The sequence below is a fragment of the Chaetodon auriga genome, chromosome 10, assembly GCF_051107435.1.
Source record: "Chaetodon auriga isolate fChaAug3 chromosome 10, fChaAug3.hap1, whole genome shotgun sequence".
NCBI classification, from domain to species: domain Eukaryota; kingdom Metazoa; phylum Chordata; class Actinopteri; order Chaetodontiformes; family Chaetodontidae; genus Chaetodon; species Chaetodon auriga.
This window is the reverse complement of record NC_135083.1, coordinates 6,420,738-6,444,320: the sequence shown is the minus strand read 5'-3', so window position 1 is coordinate 6,444,320 and position 23,583 is coordinate 6,420,738. Positions and strand designations below refer to the sequence as shown.

The window sequence follows — 23,583 nt, the reverse complement described above, 5'->3', positions numbered from 1 at the left end:
CCAGTGGAGTGGAACCGATTGTTTGTACCTTATTAAGGCTCTGGATGTTGCCTTTGCTCCAGAGAGCCTACATTAATCTTGCTGGCTCAAAGCAGTACTGTGGAGCTAGCGTTCCCTCACCTCACTCCAAGTCACTCCCCATACCAGCCGCTACCATAAAAAGCCCAGTTGTGTCTGTCCTTGGCTCACCCAGGCTCAATCTTGCTCGACCTGAGGTGGTGGCAATGCAGTGTTGGCACCCTGGCTGATTTATCAGCAGGCACATATATGGAACCAGGCAAGTCTCACTTCCTTTGCTTTCAATAGTACTGAAGTTTGGGTTCAGCACTATTGTTGTGCCGCAAGCGCAGTTGCCACAAGCACGGGAGTGGAGATAGTGTAGTGATGTGAGGGCGGGAGATTTCGGTCCTCCATCAGTGTGTGTGTGCGCACCTGCACGCACACAAACACCTGCGCGCTATTCACGCACACGTACACATAACCACACACCTCAGGGAGTGGTGCTGTGCGTCTGTGTCACACAGTGTGACAAAGACAAAGCTCAGGCATTCTCCCAACAGGGGCTCTGCTCTCTGTTTGTACTCCTCCAGATATTTGTCACTCCAAGAAAATGGCCTCTTCCTTCGCCTGGCCAGCTCAGTGTCATCTCTGGTCCTGCAGTGGTCTGATAACCTGTTGGGACTCTGCACATCCATCCTTTTGGACTGTTATATATTTTTCCAGCTTCTGCCAGACGCTTTACAGAAGGTTCAGTCAGTCAACTTGCATTGATACAGTTATATTAACAAGTGGATAGAGATTATGTACAGTATTCTTTAGTGTGTAGACTCGATCTTTGTCAGTCCCCGCGGAATACATGTGAATCTGTACAGACAGGGATTAAGAAGTGATTCTGCCCTTTATACCTTCTTACATAAAAGGCCAGACTAGCATTAAATCCATTTGATCCAAGTGGAAATTTTTGTATGTTAACAGCAATACAGAAGTACATTAAGATGCAGGTCCAGCATTATTTGATAAGAAAACTTCAAATTAATATAACATATGTTTTTGTTTGAACAGCATATGGTCGTAGTTGCTAATTTTCAATTGTGCTATGGAGTTTATCTTTACCGACAGATCTTTTAGGCGGGCACATAAAGCTTCAGTTGTACCCAGCCTCCCCACCCACTGCCCACTTGTATATTTCGTGCCTCCAGAAATAAAGAAAGATGGCATCATGGGTGACCTTTTAAGTGTCCCTCCAAGAAGAAGCCAGGGACATTGGGCTATCATATGGTAGGAGTATTAGCTGGCTGTTCTGTGGTAAACATGTACAGTTATTAAAAGAGGCAGCTCTTCCCCCAAACCAGTTCTAAAGCATGTACAAATAATACAGATAAACATGTGTCTAAAGCAGAGCATTTACTGGAAAGTGGCAGCAGATGTCAGTTGAAAATGTCCCTGCTTCTACGTTACTTGCTGTCTGCTATATCATCTAGGTCCACTTCAGCACACAGAAGCGCCGCCCCCAACAGAATGCTGTACTGTATGCCACTGTCCTATTTTCCAGCATCAATGCTGGTCAATGCTCCAGAAAAGCAGCCGTTTTTCTTTAGAGCCACTCTCTCAACTGGCACATCACAGCCACTGTATCCTCACTACTTCTCTTGTCCGGTGATAGCTCATGTTCTTCTGTGGTCTTGTAGATGTCACAGTGGATAAGGAGAAACATACTGTTACGGTATAAAAATATCCACACCTCTGTGACCAACAGTCCCAGCTTTATAAAAATAATATTAAGAGAAGAGACTGAATTTCTTGGCAAGCCATAGACGAGGAGACCGGCTCTTGAGGTGGACGAGGAACCACGTGAAATAAAGCACAAAGACTCTTGAATCCAGGACATCACTCCAGATTCACTTTATATGCTGCATATTGTGCTGTTTATGTTCAGTGGTCTTGCTGACTTGCCACGGCGTGTCCAATGTGTGCTAGGGGCGTCAAAAGATGTGCATGTCAGAAATAGAAGCAACACATGCTGGAAATAGAAAGAAGGTAAATTTCGTTACTATCCAACCTTTGGATGTTTGATGAAGGAGCTTTTCTTTGCATCCCGGTCGACTCTTGATATGAATACTGACTAATGCGCTGATGACTATTAACAGCGTTTTATGTCCATCAGTAGCGGTAAGCAGTCAGATGCTGAGATGCGGTTATTGAATCACTAAACCTGTAGTGTGCAGTGTACAGTATGCAACAACATAAGATAAAGGGTGTACTAAAGCGGAATCATCATGAGTCACAGGCACATAAAGACTGATGGCTGTTCACCGAGCTGTCGGCAGTAACTTCGAACAAAGTGTAATTCTCTGTCCTGCGATTTTGTTCTGTGAGCTCCTATACGTTGCAACCAGTCTAATTTACCAGAGCTAATTGCTGTGTGAGCAGCAGAGCCGGTGCAAGGTGTGAAGGTGAGCTTAGTGGAGAGAGACAGAGAGAGAACACAGCCAGAAACTGACTCAGGGCTGCAAAGCCACATGGGAGCTCATAGAAATTGGACCATAACTACTATTTCACATACTCTACATAAAAATACAATGCACGCATCGTCTGTGCTGAGTTACGCCACTGCACTTTTGTGTACACCTTCACATCTTACAGCCTTGGAAGTCCTGAGTCATGTCCTTTAAACATCTCACCCCTCAAGTCTGACACAGAGAGGCGATCCATCACTGCTGTAAGCAGCCTATGATGTGATCCATGACCCATTGTGCACAGTCAATTTTACTGTAAGCACATACAAATGACTTGACCTTTGCCTTCTGTGCAGCGCAAAGTACGACACCTCAGGAGAGCATAAAGAGCTATCTGTGTCAGCTTACTACTCTATTTAGAATGAGAAAAGAAAGATCCATTTAAATACATAATTCATATCGTACCTTCACAAGGCAGAACACAAAGAGTTGACATAACTTGAGCATAACCTCGCTTGTTTTACAGAGTCTTTATATCACTCATGCTGTGCTGTTGCTGCTCTGATTCCCCAGCCATCCAGTGCTTAATAGAGGTTCTGTGGTTATTACATGGGCCAGGTTTAGTGCACAGAGAGGACAAGTGTTGTGGGTGGTTCAGGCGAGTGATGTTCAGTGGCTCCGGCGAGGGAGAGGCTTTGAGTCCGGGAGCGAGCGGCCTTCTGGGGCCTGCGAGAGTCAGCCTAGCGTGGCAGGAGTAGATGTCAGCGTGTGCTGCTGCTGTCCTGTCTGCTCCGCAGTGCTGGCTCAGCAGCCCGTGTAAACCGAGGCTCTACTCTCTTTCTCTCTCGCTCCCTCTGTCTCTACCTTTTACTCTCTTTATGTGTCTTTCTCTCTTCCACCCTCTTTCTTTGTGTCTTTTATTTCTCAGCCTTTTAATTCTTTCACTAGATTTTTCATTGTCCTGCTCTGCTCCCATCTCTCTTTCTCCTTACTGCCCCCTCCCCACATGCAACCCCCCCACCCCATACCCTCCAAGTCCACAGTCCAGACGGACAGAACCTTGAGTTGGGCGGTAATGCTCCCTGTTCCCTAAAATTGGAGCGCAGGGCATGTTGCGGCATTAGCGCTTAACAGGCCGTGAAATAGCAGCCTGCCTTCCTGACGTCTCCCCCATCACTCCAGGTGAGCTGGCCAGACGGCTGGATAAATGAGCAAGCAGCACCCCCAGCAACCGGCATGCATGTGGGGCACCTGAGGAGAGATGTCCATCAGTGATTATCTCACCACACCCTGCTCTTACCCAGCTCAAGTTGTTCACCAGCTCCTGGCCATGGCCAAACTTCCAAGGGGATCCTCGCAACCGCTCTGAGGATGTCTCGTGGCCGTCTATCATTCAGGACCCTCGGTTACACCGGGTTTTGATCGGCTTTACTCTCCCACAGAGTGATGTCATCTCAATTCAGGCTGTAGGTCTCATAGTGTGCATAGCTCTAGCATCCCCTGGCTTCTCACTGTGAAATAGCAGAGACCTCAAACACATCTGCTCTGACAAACTCCAACTGATCTCCGTTCTGCTTCTTGTCAAGTTCTACCCCAATGCTACCACCTCTTCTCATCTGATTAGCCATTAATGTCGGCTCGACCCCCCCATCTCCTTCTCTCCTCCACCCCTTCTATCTTTTCTCCCCATTATTCCTAAGCTTTAATAAACTCCCTCAAACGCAGATCGATTTTCTCTTAAGTGAAGGTGGCAGTGCCTCTGACTTATTTCATTACCACAGGCTAATTATACCGATTGAAATGAGCTTCTCGTCTTAAGGTGTGCCGTGCTGCTTTGCACCCCCACACTCCCCAGACTTTAATGCCGATACAGTTCTCCACCAAATCCCCAACTCCCATTCCTGCCTCAACTCCACCCCACCATCCTTTCACCCAACCCTCTTACCCTCCGCCACCTAAATAATCAGCTGGTGCGTCCTTAGCTCCCGTAACTTGTCATTTCATGTTGGATCCACCCTAATGTGTGATTTCAACTGTGCAACTGTGCAATGAAGGAAGGTAATGGAGCATGCTGGTGGCTCAATCGCCTCTGTTCATTGATAATAATGAAGACAAATGTCAAAACATTAGTTGCTAATGTTGTAATGGAGTGGATGCTAGTAGATGCGCGCTGGATGCTACACTGCATTGGCTTTCAATATCACATGACCTTCAACATTTAACTCCTCTTTTTACAAGTAGTCTAGCCCTTCCTTTTGCAGCAAATTGCACATTTTGTGTCCATCCAAACACATCTATACCCTTATTCAAATGACTCTCTTGAGCCACAGCTTTAAACTTGCCCTTTTTTGTCTGCTCCTTGAAAAGATGGTGGGGGAAAAAAAAAAAAACAAAACAAAACAAACAACACTCCGCAATTTCATGGCCACCTGGGTGAGTTACATTGGTAAGTTATAATCAAACTAGTGGCATATCTGTGAAATAGAGTTGCTCTGGGTGGCTGTACGTCTTTTCAGTAGCAGTGGTAGCACTGATTTACAGATGCAGTGGCTGATATCACCAGATTGTGAGGCCAGATGTGAGAGGCCACTAAACAAACCCCTGTTTCTGAGAGGAGGTGACACTATGCATGCTTTCCCTCCTGCCCCTGCTCCAAGTCAACTGTGAAATTAAGATCAGATTACTGATATACAGGCAATGCCCAAAGCAAAAAAAGTTTTTTATTTTCCATTTTTATTCAAACTTATAGGCTGTCTTTTAAACAACAGTCAGCTGCCTGCTCTGTAAAGACAGTAAATCGATTACTCTTTCCATTGTCTTCTCTCTTCTCCTGGAGCCTGCTTTGTTATTCACTATTTTTTTTTCCCCTTGCCTTGGAGATCACACAGCTAGCTCTTCCTTTTTGAATTACCTGATTGTGGAGGAGTTAAGACCAATCTGTGTGGGATATTTCAAAGAACAGTTACCATGGTTATAGCTTCTAACCTCCTGCTCTCACATACAGTAGAATAATAGTCAATGTGGTTGCATAGGCGCAGGAAGTGTATGGTTTTAGTTACTACAGGTAGTCTAATTTATCAATGCTAATACAAGATAACATAACCTTGAGAAGAGAAAATAGAAAATGTATGTTATCATAAAGGCAAATCACAATGGATACAAATAAAATGACTTGCAAGGCCTCTGTTTGAGATTGCAGTATTTCGCTTTAGATCTTGCCATGCACTGGAGGTAGGTGATGGAGCCGGATATCCACTTCAGTTATTGTATGATTTTTTTTTTTTTTTTTTTTTTCTATCCGGCACAGCAGATTAAAGCAGTGATCCTCATCCCAGCATAATGGCTTAATGGGGGTTGTTATGTTGTTATTAGTGACTGAACCAGAGCCTTCCCACATGAACGCTTTACCCCCAGCATTGGGAGCGCCCACTTTACCCGTGGTTTTCCTTTAAGACCGCAGTAATTAGTTTTCCTCTCGTACTTCTTACAATTGCCGAATCACTCAGCAGCAGTTAAACCCTCAGCCTGCCTTTCATGCTGACCCCGCTATCACCATTTCAATCCAGCAGCTGGATTTGAGGGGCTAATTTTGGAACGGCTGCTGTAGGGAGCCAATATATAAGGGGCCTGTCAAGAAGCTGTGCATTATCCGCAGCATCCGTAATTTAATTTACCACATGTTGCCACATGTTGAAGTGTTGTCATCTCCTCAGGGTTCCCTTTCTTTATTGTTGCAGAAGGAAGAAATGTCCCCCAGAAAACAGCCTCAGAAATATTTTAATTTGTCTCAAAACTTGAGGACTTTGACTTCCGTTTAAAGACTGGCTTTATGCAGGCAACCCCGCTGCACAGCTCCTGATCTCCCTCCTGGGCTCAGTGAAGAAGTGAAAACTGTCCAGCAGCTACACACAACTTCTCCTTTGCTCCTGTGGTAAAATCCAATTCAGACGACTAATGGAGCACAGTAAAATGAGTTAGTAAAGATGACTTGAAGCCATATGATTGTTTTCATTCTTTGGGGACACTTCACAGAAATCTTTTGAGAAAGAAACAGGGGTGCTTCCCAGTCCTTCGCATGTCACTTATTATCCTTATTAATACTGTTGGTGCACCAAATCAAGTGAGTTTGCCAGCATTTGATATATGTAACCCCGCATGGGAGAAGCACAGCAGAACCAGCACCAGATATGCAAAATAGGGGCAAGAGGTTTGGAGAAAGGGTGAAGAAAACAGAGCGCTGCAGGCATTGAGCAGGCTTTGCATGACTGTGGTTTGCTCTTACTGTGTGAATTCTCCTTTTGTTTGGTCTCGTGAGCGAAACACAGATCCCTGGGCAGCACGGGGCCTGGGTTTTATGTTAATGAGCAACTTTCACCAAGGCTTCTGCCTTCCACCGTTTCTCAGATCCAGGCCAGAATACTCTTCAGAGATTCATGCTGCTCAGAGAAAAAACCACCAAGTGATACAGTGCGCAGTGTTATGCACTGAAAGGCCCACTCTCGTCTAGACCTCAAACCATTGCTAGATTCAGTTGATTCACTTGAATTTAAAGGTAGCAGTTCAAAGGAAAGCAAGTAGTTTCAGCACCAGTCTTACTCTCACCTCCCTTATGTCAGGGTGCAAGTTCTTTGCAAAATCTCTGTTTAATGATCTACAACCAGCTTTTGGCTGGTTCACACATTTCTGGGGAATTTCTGTCTACAGGCCAGGACCAAAGGGTCAGGTGAGGTCTGAGTATTGAGTGGAATCAAAGAGTGGTTTTCTATTCCTGAAAACCTGTAAAATGCATTATATAGATTGCCTGAAATGCCTTGGATATCTCTTCAGGACATGCCTTTTACTGAATCTGCGAGTTTCCCTTTCTCCCCATCTGTCTTTATTTTGTTCCATTTCCTCTCTCTCTCTTTCTTACCTCCATCTGCTTCTTCCCTTTGAAAAAGCCGCTTACTCCAATGCTCTTCCTTAATGTGAGGCCATTCCTGTAGCGAAGGCAGACCCCTATGTCAAGAGCAGCAGTTTTCTTCGGATGCTGTAAGGCCTTGGCAGAACCATCTCTTCTTTCCCCTGCTGGCTCTGGAACACTTGGTTCTTTTAATATCCTTCAGATAGGGAGAGCAGCACCGGTGTTTAGGATACTATTATACACGGAGGGGCAAGGGCTTTGAGGAGGAATCATCCAGTGACATTATCGCCTCTTTACTCAAAAAGCCAGTACAGCTGGCCCCATAATTCCACAGGAGCTTTTCTGCCTCATCTGCAAAAATATTTGTCTATTGACGTTTGCAGTGAGATGAACTTGTTACACTCAGGCGTCTCGCTCATCGGCCACCTTTATCTTTCTTTTTCTTTGGCTATTTATTCAGCTGGCTACCGCACATGGCCTATGTATTATTAAGCAGCAACACAGAGGTTTAGATGTAATTTGCTGCTGTGTTACATTTAATAACTGCAAAATCAAAATGTAGCATTGCTCCCAACATTCACTCTTCAAAGGAGGTATAATGAGTGGAGCTGCAAAGTTCAAAGAGAATGGTTAAGTGTTTGTATAGAATTATACAGGGTGAGCAACTGTGCTTTCCTCAGAGTGATATTGAAAGGTTTGATATTTTACATGAAAGGGTGCTAAAGAGGAGTTTAACACAGGAAACAGGTTTAACCCTTCTGCTTTGAGCAACAGAGGAAATACTAATGCAGATAAAAGTCTCCTCATTAATGGTCTTGTCGTGTAAGTTTTGTTCCTCGTAACTTTGTATCTTCCTGCCTTCTATTTCTCTCCTTCCTATCATCTTGTATTTGCATTGCACTCTACATCGCTCTATTTCCATTCCTGGCTGATATATCAGTGTTAACCTTGTTCTTTTCACAGTACTCTGAATAGATGTTCGCTTCTGTGTCCTCCTGTATTTCTGTTCCACGTTTTCTTCTTCAATTTCTGCTGATTTTCAACGCTGCTTCTGTTTGAGTTTCTTTGTTATTGTTGTTATTTTGGGGGTTTTTTTTGCGAGGGTTGTCGTTTTTGATATGTATTTTTTGTTGATAGTGCTGAAATGAAAGGCAGCAACAGACTTCTGTGGATTTCTATTGCGCATTTAAATGTGGAGAGACTCATTTGTTTTAAGCCCAAGGGGGTGCTAAGCTTGTTCTGCATTGTGTGTCGACACTGGTCCCCTGTTTATGCCACTGTCACTAAATAATGACGCATACATGTAGACATATGCACTGACACGCATGCATACTCACACACAAATTATTGCATCTACGTACATTTGTTTAGTTTCACTGACAGAATCTCAAGGGGGAAAAATCTTGTTACTGTATGCCACATATGTGAGTGAATTTCCACAGTGAACATACACATAAGCAGATATAGTAAAACCTCATTTCATAAATGGAGCCTGTTATTGCTGGAAAATTATGTTTAAAGATACAAAAAAAAAATATCCCCTATGTGATGGATGAAAATGGGAGAGATAAAAATGAATCAAAAAGACTGTAGACTGTGGAAAATAAAAGACTGATGAAAAGGAGAGGAGGGAGCAAGAGAGGCTTAGAAGGTGGATGGATGGGAAGGGAGGAGGAAGGGTGGGGAGGGAGGGAGGGAGGGAGGGAGGGAGAGAGAGGCGAGTGTTGAGCGGAGAGTAGAGAGAAAGCCGGAATGAACGATATATAGCCTCTGGCAAACAGAAAACAATTGTTACACTGCCTCCCATAACCCACTTCAACCTTAAACAGCAGATTTTTTTCACTCAATTAATTTCTACACATTGGAGCAGGGGCCTTGGCTGAAACTGGGCTTTTATGTGCTCCTGCTGCTGCAAGGCCTACACACATCTCTGTCTCTCTCTCTCTCTCTCTCTCTCTCTCTCTCTCTCTCTCTCTGTCTCTCTAGCTTTCCTTTTTTTTTGTCTTCAGAAAATGAACATTCTCCATTGGAATGGACTGGAACACTTTGAGAGATGAAGCCTGAATAAACAGGGAAATATTATATGTTGTAAAAATAGCACACGCGCAAACAATTGTCCTTTGATTCTCTAGTAGGACAAGAAATGGCTCTTAACCTACTCAGTACTGTATTATCAAAGGAAGCCGTATAGAGCTTCATGCAAACTTAAGAAGATTATAGATAAATAAATATGATAAATAAAACTACAATTATACTTTTCGCTGTATGTTTTGCAGTAGTTGCTCAAAGATTTTCATCTTGCTACATCAATTCAAATTATAAAATCCCCTAATAACATATACAGACAGACCCTTAATGGAAAAAAAAATGCTTACATTAATAAAGCCAATAATGATCAAAATAATGATAGCAATGATAATAATCACACACTGGAGCAAACCGGGCCGTGGTGGCCCTGTGTGGACAGCAGGTTGACTTGCCTGAGGGCAGAGAGAGGGAGAGCAGGCAGAGACAGATGGACAGATAGATAGGGGAGGGCATGACTGAGCTGTGTCTGTGTGTGGTGAGTGAGGGCCAGTCGGAACAACATGAATCATGGCTCCAGTTGAGAGAGGAGGAGATCAGATCAATAACAGCCCAGAGGAGGGAGAAGAGTGAGTGAGAGAGAGAGAGAAAGAGAGAGAGAGGATGAAGGGAGGACACAGGAGGTGTTCATCACTGGACCACCCTGACTCCCAGCATGCTCACTTTCCCTCTCTCTCTCTCTCTCTCTCTCTCACAGGCTGTACAGTTAATGTACTGAATGAGACACGGGTTAATTTTCTTGGTGAAAACTTAAACACTGGTAGATACAGACAATGTGCTAATGTGTAAGTATGACTTTTTGATGATTTTAAGGAATTCATGTACAGGCTATTCATGATCATCCTTTGCAAAGAAATGTGGCGATACTCTTGTGCTCACTTCAGCAAAGCGCTGACCTTCACTTAATCTAATGAGACGCTCTTAAAGTGCATTTCAAATTATTAGAGTCAAACTTTGCAGTGTGCAGTTTTATCAGTTGAAAGGAAAGCACTGAACGATTAATTTTACTCCTGAAGCCACGGAGCTTGTTTGATTGTGCATGTGCAAGTTTAGTTGCTTGTGTGTATGTGTAAAAAGTGTGTGTGTGTGTTTTTTTTTTTTTTTTTTGTCTAGTGCATGGGGAGTGCAAAGGCTCAGCAGTGGTCATTTCTCATTAAGTGACCAGTGCGCCTTGGGGAAAGGCCTGTTTTTACAGAATATGTGTGTGTGCCAGGAGCAGCTACAGAGTTTAGCAGCCAGTGTTGGAGAAGCTGCCTGGATGTTTAAGCATGCTATGCACACGAGTGTAAGATGGCCAAGCTCTCCTCTCCATCGTTGTACTGTGGAACAGGCAAGCAATTTTTCTCATCCCTCCTTTTTTATATAATTTGGTCGATAAAGGTGAAGGACGTTTCATCGCTATTTCTCCCTCCCGACTCCCTCCTCCTTGTGCGCTCTGCTCTGTCTCAGAGTGAAATCCCGAGATAAAGCTCGGCGGCGCTCCATGTTTAATGGAGCTTAATCCCACAGATTTGAGATACGGAGCTGTGAGGTAATTCCCTCATGCCCATCTTCACTAACACAGAATGGTCATGTGACCATCTAATTCTGCCCCTTTGCTAGACACAGACAGACAGGTGGACACACGGACAACAAAAGGAATGTAATTCTGCCCAGGACAAATGTTTTTGCTTTTTAAAACGATTCATCAGGAAAAGGCTCGTGCTTTTTCTCAGGATCACAGAATGCTCACCATCTCATCTGCTGTAAAACCAGTTATTTTCTGCCATACTTTCTCTTCAACTGTGCCTCAGTTAAATGTGGTCATGTTTGCTTTGGCTGGTCAGTCAACCTCCCTCTTGATGGGGGATTTATAAATTAATCTGCAACACAGAGACGAATATGAGCCAAAGTGACGAGTTTGGAGAGTCATAACTGAAAGCTTAGTGTCCACAGACGGGACTCCAGCCACAGTATCACATCGGGACGCTTGGAGAGAGTTAAGAGGGGTTGGCTGGCTTGAGACTATTTGGAGAAGCCATGTGCTGGGAAGTATTATACCCACCAACAATCCTCCTTAAGTGATGAGCTGACACTAAGCAATTTGCTATTCACCCTGCCAGTGAAAATATTTTCAATCCGAGTGCATAAAGCTCCCATGGCAGGAAATACGCCAAGCCCTCTTCTTCCATCTGACACTTTTTGTTTCAGAATAGCCACTGTGTGGTTCAATTTACCCCAAGGCATGCTTGTCAGGCCCGCCTGACATGAGCTTCGTTGTCAATGTGTAAAACAGTCCACATGGATGATTGCAGAGCAGCACTGGTTGTTAGTGGTAGTGAGCGGGGTTTGAGAGAAAGGAGATGTTACCAAATATGCCTGTTTTTAATATAGGCTGAAAAGGATGCTGGGAAAAAAAAACAAACATGAAAAGAAAGCAAGGAAACAAGCAGCTCCACTTATTTAATCAGAATCAGTATGAAGACTCTGTGGACTGCATGCAATTCCCCACAGATGTCCTTGTCTGCTCTTATTCCACCTTTTCTCCTCTTTCCTATTGTTTTCCTCGCTTGTGTCCTACAATGCTCTCCTAACTTCTCCTCCCCTGCATCTCAGGTATAAGGCACCTACGTGTCACGGGAGTAGAGGAAAAGCACAGAGTGAAAAACAGAGAAACACTGTATAGTTATTGTCCAAAACAATAGCAGCAGGCTTGAGCACTCAGAAAAGCCACGTACACGTAGGAATCAGGATGTCAGCGCACTGGGGCAGAAGCTGAGTGTTCGAAGCTGTGTTTGTTTACGTGCGCGTGAGTGTATGTTTCTGGCAGGTGAGGGGGCACATCGTCCTTTAAAGCTGCACTCTCTCTGGCACTGTCACTTCAAAGTCTCAATTGCATGCCATTCTGGACCCCAACCAAAGCCAACGCAGCCAATCCACCTCTGCCAGTGTCCTCTTCATCCCTCCACTACTGCTCTTCTCTCTCCTCCTTTGCATAATTACCCAGGTAATTGTGGAGTAATTGACTGCATCACCTGCTCCTAGGAAGCTCTGGCATTGTTTAATAAACAGCTGGAATATGCGCCACATGTTGTTGGAGAGCAAGAGGAAGAACATATTGGGGCAGAGGGGGAGGTTGGGAGAGAAGGTAGGAGGAGGAGAGAAATGAGTTGGGTGGCGGAGTTGGAAAAGGAGGCGTTGAGACTGTACACATGCTAATTTCTCAAACGCAGACGCGCAGATATAACATTCTCCAGGCAAGTCCTGAACTTGTTATGCAAGGTGAACATATTATTGCCTGTGGAAAGATTAGTGAGGGAGAGGGTAATGAGAGTGGGAGATGGATAGATTTAGAGACACAGGGAAGAGAAGAGGCAACAGAAAGTGAGTGAGAGAAAGTTTGAGAATAGATGGATAGATGGAAGGGAGAGCGAGAAAGAAGAGAGTGGTGAAGCGAGCCTCTCAGGGCTAATGACATTAAGGAGGTCTGATGAATCGACACCCGCTGAGTGTTATTGACGTCCCCTGAGCCTGCCCAGGCAGAGCCAGCCTCCAAGCCCGGGTATTGGCTAGCCCTGCTCCTCAATTAGACTGCCTGATTAGATTCCCTCGGTTGTGCCCTCTCACGGGGTGAGCAGGGTGGCATGATGGATGTGATGGGCAGGATTATCAGAGGGGGGTGTCACCCGTGCCCCGCCTGGGGGGCACCAGACGATGGGTTTGACCAGTCGTCGCAGGGACGTGTAGGCGTAGGGCAGGGGGGGCGCGGCGCGAGTCTCTTATTGAGGCTGTCAATCATTGCCGCTTACAAGATAGAGGCTGTGTCTCTGCACAGAGATGCACAGGAGTAATTACTATTCCATCTCACTTGGCATCTAGATATATGAGGCTGTTCACAACCACTGACCTCACGTGGCAACCCTTCACCATCTTTGAAATTGTTTGAAAATGCTCAATTTACATATCCTGTCCTTCATTCGCTAATCCTTCGAAGAGGGACTCAAAATGTAACCGTGCACTGCAGTTTCTCTGCTTTTAATTTAGCGCGCTGTTCATTCGAGTAAATGCTAAAGTCTTCAGAGTTAAGAGTTTGCCATCATCTGTGTTCCTACATTAGTCCCTAATGTTGAAGCCTTTGGCTAGGATATGTCCTTAACCCTATTCTCTCCATTTTCTGGTGGTGACAGTTTCTTACAACCATTCATCAACATCTTGGCTCTTGTGGTGCAAAAAATGGGGCAAGTCAGGTAAGTGTCCCAATTCAGCAGTTTTGAAAGGCAGTAACTAATGATATCTCAGGAACGGGGGCTGCTGCTGTTTCCCTGAGAACTTTCCTTCCTGTTCCATTGTGTGTTTGTGTGGCTGGATAGCTAGCTAATGGCCTGTCTCTGATGAATTAGGGGGTCTGACACCCTGCAAACACACTCTCCCAAGGTCAGAGCAGCCCACAGATTACCATATCCGGGGGCTTTAACAATCTAACGCAGCCTCAAGTCAGTCGGATGACAATTGAGTCAAGCACACAAGAAGATAAGGGAGTTGGAGAATGGGAGGGGGCTTGGCTCCAAAAGGAAGAAATTGCTTTTAAAGTGGAGAAAACCTGCAGTGATCTCTGCCGCTGATGTCCCCAGCAGTGGCTGTGATGCCAAGTGTCCATTTGTGCATCCCTCTCAGTTAGGGCGCACTTTCGGTTGTTCTCACAACAATGTTATCCCTTTTCTTTATTGAAAGTTGGTATTCAGCCCTCCAGTCTGTGTTAAAGAGTCCTCTCACACCCGGCAAAGTGCTTTGTGAACGTGCTGTGCCGAAGCACTTCCATATTTCTTCACAATAGCACCAAGTTGTTTTCAAATACGGCGAAGTATAATGTTCCATTAAGCAGCGTAACATATTGTATAATGTGTTGCATTGATTCATAAATGGATGTGGTCAGTGTGTCAGCCTTGCTGTCAGTGTCACAGTGTCAAAAGAAGCAGATAAAACAACCAAAGGAGAAGTTGGAGGCATTCAGATCACTGTAACACAAGCAAACTACGAGCACGAACATGCACTCATATCCAAACCAAAAATACAGTCACATACGCACATGTGTGCATGCTCACGGAAGCAAATTGTAACACATAAGGGCATACACACATCCACCCACTCACTTGCCAAATGTGTCTGCAGGGAGCTGGCTAAAATGTCAAGCTATGTGCATGGCTGCCTCCTGTCTCCGCCTCTCTCCTTATTTTACAGCAGCACCTGGTGGTGACAAAGAGCACAGAGGAGAGAGACTCCCCAGGAGAGGAGAGGAGAGGACGGGACAGGAGAGGAGAAGGGAGGAGAAGAGTCCACCCTTTCCCTAGACAGCCGACCCTCCCTGTCCCATCATGTTCTACTTGCCTGTCAATCCAGCGCAGGGCTGCTTAATTTCACTTTGAATTGACGATGTTCGAGCCCCTGCCAAAGTTTGAGGGATTTTAGACGTAGTACCAAAGCCAAGGAGCATAATGAATGAAAAGCCCCTTCCCAAATTGATTTCAAACTAAATCAAACCCTGGTATTCAATTATCTGCCAGAGCTGCCACTGAGGAACTTTAAAGTTGTATCAGCAGAGAAAGAGAGAAAGAGAACGAGGGGAGAAAGTGAGGAGAGGGAAAGAGGACGGTCGGAGCAGAATGCAAATGACTCCATCCCTGCGTGGTGTCAGAACAGGTGGCCCAGTGGTAGCGCTGGGGCTGATGAATGAGCTGTTGAAGTGGAGCCCATTGCTACCTCTAGCTAGTGGCAGCTCCAATTCTGCCTAGTTAAGCATTTGGCCTCCTCTGCCAGGAAGGCTTAATTGAAGAAATCATCACAGGGACCGGGACAGATCTGGTCTTACTGGGACCAAATTGTCTGTCTGCCCAACCAGACTGTAACATCATAATAGTGTGATACTATCCATCCACTAATCACAAGAAGAGTGTTTCATTACAGGATACCAGACCAGGAGCAGATTCCTTTTTATTATGTACCCTGTGTGAATTGCTGCAGTCAGAAGCTACCGCTATTTATCTGTTCATGTAGATTGCTGGCCCCCACTATTGTTTCAAAAAAAAAAAAAAAACCCAAAAAACGGAGGCATACTGCTGCTTTGACTAATGCAATACATCATGTCGAACAGCACGTGTTTTGCTGTTTTTTCTAACACGCTTTTATCACTCAGGTAATTACTGTTTTAGGGTTGTTTAATACAGTATTACACCTGCTTGAGGAAGACAAAACGTCCTGTTCTTTAGTGACATTTGTTTCTGGGGGGTTTTTTTGTTTTTTTTTTCCTCCCTTTGTAATATTTAATTCAGTCTAACACACCCCGTTGGACATTATTCACAGCAGACAAGCAGACCATGAGGCAGGGAGCAGAAGGAGTGCACCCGATTGGTTTATCTTAGCCGAGACCAGTGACTTTTTTATTGTATCAGAGAGTGAGGGTAATTATTGGTAAATTACAAAAACCTGTCCTGTCAGCGATATCAAGCAGAAACCAATCAAGTCATTGACACTGCAATTGCGTTCCAAAAAACAAGTAGCCTTTGGCCCCCTGCCGCACCTGCGCACAGTGTATCAAATGTTTGGCCTAACTAATGAACGACTGAATGCAATTATAATGTACTATCTCTGAAATTAGGCCTGCCATGGTGTTAATTACATAATTACTGAAGATGTCAGCGCTATGCGGGGGGGTGTAGTGTCACTGGAGAGTGGAGCGCACAGGGAGGGATGTTGCTTTGCTTTCAGGGATGAACTATAGACGCTTCTTTGATTCATGATGCCGGCTTTGTGGAAAATATCGCCTTTGCCAAGTTAATTTTGAAAAGGCCAGCATATTTGGGCAGAGACAATCAGCCTGACCTTTCTGAGAACAACCCCAGTTTTCACTCTTTCACCTCGTTTTTTTGTTATTTCTTTTTTTCCTTTGCTCTCCTTTCTTTCTTTCTTTTTTTCTTTTCTTTCCACTGTCTTTCTTTCCTTCTCCACATCTCTCCTTCACTGTCTTTCTCTCCTCCCTCTGTTCGGTGGGGCTGACATGCACGTCCTTGACAGCAGCGTCTGCTAATAGAGACCGCCATTGTTTATCAACACATCCCACTGATGAAGCGGCCTTCCCGTTTCTGTTGGAATATTTGTACAAATTTATTGGAGGCTGCCTCTATTAGACGCAGGCCTTTGCTAGAAAACAAGTATGCTTCTAGTGTAGACAGACAATTGTATTCTCCTGCTTGTGTACTTCACTAATCAAGGCGACGCAGATGACTTTGCCGTTGTTCTGTGTGCAGTTATATCATGCAGATGATTGGAATATCAATTCATTCCACACTTGCGGCCTCATGGCTAATTTGCAATGGCTGTATATCAAATGTGTCATGAGAATGGGGTGCCATATTTCCCTTGCAGAGAATATGGAACAGAATTAGTCATTTGCTATTCAATGCGTACCTCTTTCTGGTGTCATTTGGTTTGGAAACTGAAGCTGTGTGTGTGTGTGTGTGTGTGTGTGTGTGTGTGTGTGTGTGTGTGTGTGTGTGTGTGTGTGTGTGTGCATATGTGTGTAAAAGACTGAGTGAGAGAAAAAGAGTAGAAGTAAGTGTTAATATATTTATGTGGGGTGTGTTTGAGAGTGTTTGTCGCCAGGATCTGGGGCTGCAGACAGGCAGGGTATGATGGGGCCAGGGCGCCCCAAACGAGATGCAGATGAGGAGCCATGCTGAATAATCATGTACCATCACCGCTCTTCCACAGACAGGGAGGGGTCTCCATCACAGCTGTTGCAACCCAGACACAGCCCCACCACTGCCCCACCTATCCCTCCATCCCCCACCTCTCTCCCCGTCCACCTGTCCCACGTCAGTACTGCCAGCAGAACAAACTCTGACAAGACTTTTCTAGGAACTGAAAATAGTTTACCTCCTCCCTGTTCTCTGTTATACCTTCACCCGCTGCCTCCTGCCTCGGTAGTCTGCTGTTTTCACAGGAAATTAGCCAGACGTCCCCTGAGGTGGATCTCGTGCATAGCAAGATATCTGCCTGTCAAGGTGTTCTACGGCTTCTGCATTCATTTGCAGCTCAGTGTCTCTCACTCTCTTCCCCCCTTCTTCTACCTCCCCATCGTGACCCCTGCAACCGCACTCAAAAGTGAGTTTAGAGTCCCGTCTGAACCACAGCATATGAGCAGTGTTTTTCTTTTGTTTTATCTAAAACAAGTATTTTTTTTTACACCATGGGCATCTGCAGGTGTGCCATAGAGTGTATTTGTTCATTAAGATACCAGCTCGATCAATCGTTTCTCCCTCCCATTGTTCCCTGTCACTCTAAACAGTTTGCTGGTGTTGTCCTCTGTGACTGCGCGTAAGATCACAATTAGGGCTGCCACCTTAAAGTCGATGATTCGAGTCACCAGTCGAGAAGACGCTGAGTCGACTCGCAGTTTGTCAGTCGAATCAATGCGCTTTTTGTTTTTTTTTTAGCTGCGTCATTGTACGCAGAGCACTGCAGGAATAACAGCAGGGCAGGCTGTAAACTTTACAAAGCCAGTCTCAAAATGACCACAAAACTAACTGTGATAGAGGGGTGATGGGAACAGAGGGCGGCGTGGTGGCGGACAACGTGGCGGCGAGACTCCGGTCTGTTGGCTGCTGAACTTCTTTTGAACCAGTCGGTGGGACAACCTCCTCTACAGCCGTCCACTGTGATTGACCGTTCGGCTGACAGCGCTCTCAGCGGCCCAGCAGGAGAGACGCTTTGTGGTGTGCTGGGATTTTGTAAGTGAACTATGAGCAGGAGGCACACTTTAACTTTCCCTGACTCTTGTCCTGAGAAAGAAAGGCGTTCAACGTGAGACCTACCGGAACGACATGAGACTGGTGTAGTCTTGATCAGCCAAATCCGATTAGACTGACAAAGTACTGATTTGGTACAGCCCCAATTACAATATTACCTTATGTTGCTGCCTTTATTCACCACCTGTGTCTTGAGTGTTATGCTCTAACCCTTGCCATACAGGGCCTGACATCACTCTCGAGAGGAGTAATTGCTCTGCCTTAAGCTGGTCTAGCCCAGTCCCTGGCCACACCATGGGTATCAGAACTTAACAACTCTTTGACCTGAGGTGCTGTATTTATCACACCTTGTTTTATGACCCCATAAAACAGTCCCTTGATGAATTTGATAGGCTTATGAAAACATTTCCATCCAGACGGGCCGTAACGGTTTCAGAGGGACGGACCTGTACAGTAACTTTCTCCATCGCCACGTTCTGCCTGAGGCCAGCCTGTAAACTAGTCGCGGCACTTCATGCCATTCTTGTTCTGCAAATTTCTGTGTGCTCCCAGTCGAAGAACGTTATGATGAACGACTGTGAAGTCGAGTAGTGACTGGGTGACTGATCAGGAGACTGGCCGCTTTACACAAGAGACGTTGAAAAAAGAAAACAGTACCATTAGATGCTCATGGAAATGATGCATTATGGAAAAAAAAAAAAAAAAAGTTTGGTGATGTTCTGCTTCCACAAACCGCTTCTTCTCAGCAGCACTGCCTTGGACCGCCTTGCGTCCATACTGGTGTGCCCGTTCTCGGAGTGGTTGTAGGTGACCTCTCCTATCATCACTTCATGCTTTTAAGGACAGTTGTGTTCAAGTCGTGGAGTGAGTCATTGAAATGGGTCAGATAGTGGCCCATATTTGCCCCTCTACATGAGAACAGAAGGTGGACGTCAGTCACAGTGGGGGAGCCCAGGGAGAAGCAGTACCTCTCGGGATCTGTCCCCTGTAAAGAATCGCTGAAACAGGGAATTCAGTGGCCCAAGACTTCTGCAACACAAAGGACTGTCCTCCTGCTCTGGCACTCAGGGGACGCAGTCAGCAAAGTGCCTCTCTACAGCCAAGACCAGGGCACTGGATTCATTGTGTGTCTTTTGTGCTCTTAGAGGCTCTGCCCCGCTTTTTTCGTTATTTTGTTGAACTCTTGCGGACGCTTGAGAGGTGCCAATGAAGGATGTCACCCATTTGTGGATGTCTGACACAGCATCTTACAATTACCCATTAAAGGCTCAGGATTTGCTTTACAGAGAAATGTCTTTTGTCTTGTTTGGTGCAAAGGACAAAGGACTCTTAGGTGAAATAACCAAGTCGGGCCTGTAACATTCAAGGCTTTTAAGATGTAATGATCTCCTGTTTATAGTGACATATGCCTATTTGTTGTCTAGCCTGATAATGGGACCAGGTTTTCTGTGGAAGATAATGTGGTACCCGAACAGAGTGGATTTTAAGGCAGCCGTATGATGTTATTTGGTTTAGCAGTGCACAGGCAGATCACACACGGCTGGGATAAATAAGCCCTCTCTGCAGCACTACACCTCCTCAGTTCAAGGATACAGGCTACCATCACTAATCTGCTGAATGAGTGCGTTGACCACTCAGCATTGCTCTTCAATGCATTCACTCTGTATTGTCAGGTAAAGGGAGGGAAGAGTAGCCTCACATGCACAAATGCTGATACATGTACAGCACATGATCCATTGACAAACACAGTATTTATGCGATGGGGCACATTTGAAGTGCCAGAGAAAGGGGTTGGCGGGGGAGAGGGGGGCATTGGAGTCTCCTGTGAGCTTACAACTCCTTATTCTGTTGGTTGGCCCATGAAATATTAACAGTGGCTGCCTCCCCTCTGAATAAGCCAATAGAGTGGTAAAGGGTGAGGTCTGCCTCACACTGTGTTTAATGCAGGGCCTCAGCTTGGCCTGAAAAATAGGGCCTTTTCTCTCACTCTTACTCGTCTCCTTTCTTTCTTTTAGTCTTTTTGACTAGCTTTTTAATTTTTGTTTGCCCCAATGTTTCTTTCTCAAGCTTTCTTTTTTCCTCCCTCACCTGCTTGAAGGAGAGAGAAAGCGAGAGTTCAGGAGAGAGCAAAAAAGAAGAGGTGGGACTGGGTTTGATCAGATGGTCGGCACATTGGCTCCTCCACCCCAGCCTGTTGTCTCTCCTCTAGCTGTGTCTTCCACCATGTGCTCGGAGGAAATGGTTGTTCTATGGCGATCTCTGTTTTATGAGGCATGCAGGCGCTTTCTCATCTGTTCGTTGTTTTTCACCCAGCACCATCACAATCTTTCCCTCCCACGGCTGAGCAGCAGACCCCCCTTTACAAGGTGACTATAACAAAAACAAAACAGCAGAAAGCATGAATAAATTAAACAGATGCTTAGATATCTCCTTTTAAATGGTGTCTTTTGGACAGTTGTACAGTTTGTGATGTCCTCTGTTTCACTTGGAACGCAGCCTTCAAAGCCACCATATTGTTCAAATAGACACAAAAATGTAGTGGCATATCAATCCTTTCCACAATGTATTAACACCATGTTTGGGAAGTGTGACAGTGACAGAAACATAACCAAGGTGCTTCCCCGTTTCCATCCAGCCCACGTGAATTTGCACGCCAGTTATTTCTTAATCCACAGCCATCTGGCTGTAGATGATCGAGCGCCTTTCCAGAGCGTCTTCCAGTACGTTCACTTGGCACCACAGAGTACAAAAAAACCCATTCCAATTTAATTAAACTGAAAGAATATCATTAGGGCTCTTAATGATGATTAATGTCTAAATAATAATAACATTTATGAAGTATTAGGGTATTAGAGTTCTAGTTGGATGTGAAATTATTCTTTCAGTTCAGGTACCAGACGTTGTTATAACAAATAGCAAACCTCATTACTCATATCATTGGCTCCTGGGTTAGACATTCAGAGAGATCGGGAATCCATTTTATCTCCAAGTTTACTCTCCACTGGAGTCTTTGCTCTTCGTAAACTATAGAACATTCGGTGATCCACTCAGCCCTGAAAGCCGCTGACAACAAACTCTTTGTAGTTTTCTTCCTGTTGACTTATTTTCTTACTTTCCTCCCTCTGTGTTAAAACAAATGGCAACTGCAGGAAGCAAAAGGAAAAAAAAAAAGAGCTGAAAAGTTGACATTTAGCTTAAATGGAGGTGGAATGGGCCGCAGGGATGCTGCTGTAACGATGCAGGAGAGACTAGGGCTTCTTCTCTCTCCCCTTCCCGCTAAAACAAGATTTATGACCTCACGAATACCATCATATTTTAGCAGCTGATGTACACTATGGGTGGTTTATCTGGGATTGAGGGCTTTGCTGTTGAGCCCATCAGTGTGGGGCTTCTATGACTTACAAGGGCAACATGCAACAAGAGGTAACGAGAAGGACACTGTGCCGCTGGTTTGTGACACGTCTCGCAAGTCTACACAATTTTCCCGCTAATATGAGATTTTTCATGCAAACTGAATCCATTTTGCAAAGAAAATCTCAAACAAAAGAACAGACAAAATAAAGGGTAGGGGGTGAATGAACAAAATAATCGTCTAAAAGTCAACTTCTCTGTTAAATTCCTCCTCACACATTATCCATTATCTCTCTGGAGGAGCATGGGGAGTCATGGAGCACTGAATGAGAGATCTTACATTCATCTGTGCCCCCTGCTTTGCGTGTCATTGCTATACCCTCTTGCTCTTCCCTCACCGCTTTCCTCTGGCAGTGTAATTGACAGGCTTCAGCAGTTAAGACCTCCAACAGCTCTTTCTTCATTTGGAGACACTTTGTCGGTTTTAATCAGGGCTTTAATTGGCAGGCTGGCAGTGGGTGAGTGGCACCAGGGGCTGGGGCATAGAGGCGACACTGACTTTCCAGAGATACCATTCGTGCTTTTCCTTTGTGTCTTTTTGTCAACCGACGTCTCTCTCTTTCACTTTCTTCTCTTTCTTTCCTTCTTTCTTCCTGTCCGTCTCGTATTCTTGTTCTGGCTCCTATTTATGCAGAGGTCCACAAATATTAAGTCATAAATCAACATGCTTATCTCATGTTCTCTGTGTTTTTGTTTTATATCTTTGTACTATCTGTTAACTTACAGAAATACTCAAACACTCTGTTACACATAGATTAAAAGAGTGTGCTGATGGCATTAGTGATACAACAAATCTAACCATAGGGATTACCATAGGAATAATCCTAACCGTAACACATTGCAGCTGTAAATGTGTGTGTCGTGAGCAGTGATGGGGGGGGTCCTGTGGGCTCCTCTGTGCTGTGTTTGAACTGGGCTGCTTTGTGTGGCTGATTTTTCAGTCCTATATGGCAGCTAGTACGACAGGCCAGTATGTGCCGTGCTCCTGCCAGTGTTGCTGAATCTAGGACACCAGGACTCTTGTCTGTGATTCTCCCTCCTGCTGAGGTGTTAGTAATGCCAGGGGACAAGCTAGAGCGGATTGAAAAAGAGTGAAAAATAGGTGGTGGGAGGTAGAGGGAGATAGAGAGAAGTATAGATAGAAGAGAGAGAATATGTCCCAGAATTCTTTGTCAGAATCCTTTGTTGACAGCTGAAGCCCTGCTTTTGAACCTGGCACGGCAAAGCCTTGAATTGTCTGTCATTTTGATGACATGACAGTTATTGTCAGTACTGCCTGCGCTAAAGCATGTCTCTCTGCTAGTTTAGCTGTGTCTGGCTGTGTATAGACTTTGTGTATTTGTGCATCTGTGTCGAAGTACAAGCACTGGCTGAAAAAGAAAAAAAAAAAAAACCCTCCCTATAATCAACAAGCATCCTGTGTATTTGCCAGGCCAATTAAGAGTCATTCATTTGCTAATGAAGGCCCTGTCGAGGTCTAAACTGCTCCTAGGGGCATGCAGACATGCAGTCAGCACACACGCAGCCCTCAGCAAAGCTCAGCGCCACCAACATAGTCATCAGTCTGTGCCCGCTGCTGTGCACGCGTCTCGCATTGCCCACTCAGCACATCTCACCAGCAGCCCCTAAACACTAAAAAGTATAATTGAATTCATTATTTCCTGTTTTATGACTTGTTCCGCTGTGGTTTTAATTTGTCCTGTAAAAGATGAGCCAGGCAGGCAGTTCTTCTGCCTTGAATTCCCTCCAGTTCCCTTCTCCGAGGCTCCCTTGTTCTGCTAGCAAGCTCTGGATTTTATGAGGCGGGGGTCTCCTGTGTCGTGGGAGCCGTCTCTACCGCTAATCAACTCCTCAAGGTTGCTACCTCTGTGCCATGCAGGAGGAGGTGGGGATGTGCTGCCAAATCGCGTGCCTTGCTACCTCTTTAATGGGCTAACTGCTTGACCTT

At 45.1% G+C, this 23,583-nt stretch overlaps 1 protein-coding gene across 6 annotated transcripts in view; it reads left to right on the top strand.

Moving 5' to 3' along the window:
- The window catches only part of camta1a (calmodulin binding transcription activator 1a), a 275,197-nt gene that overhangs the window by 156,690 nt on the left and 94,924 nt on the right, over positions 1-23,583 (top strand). The window lies entirely within an intron of this gene.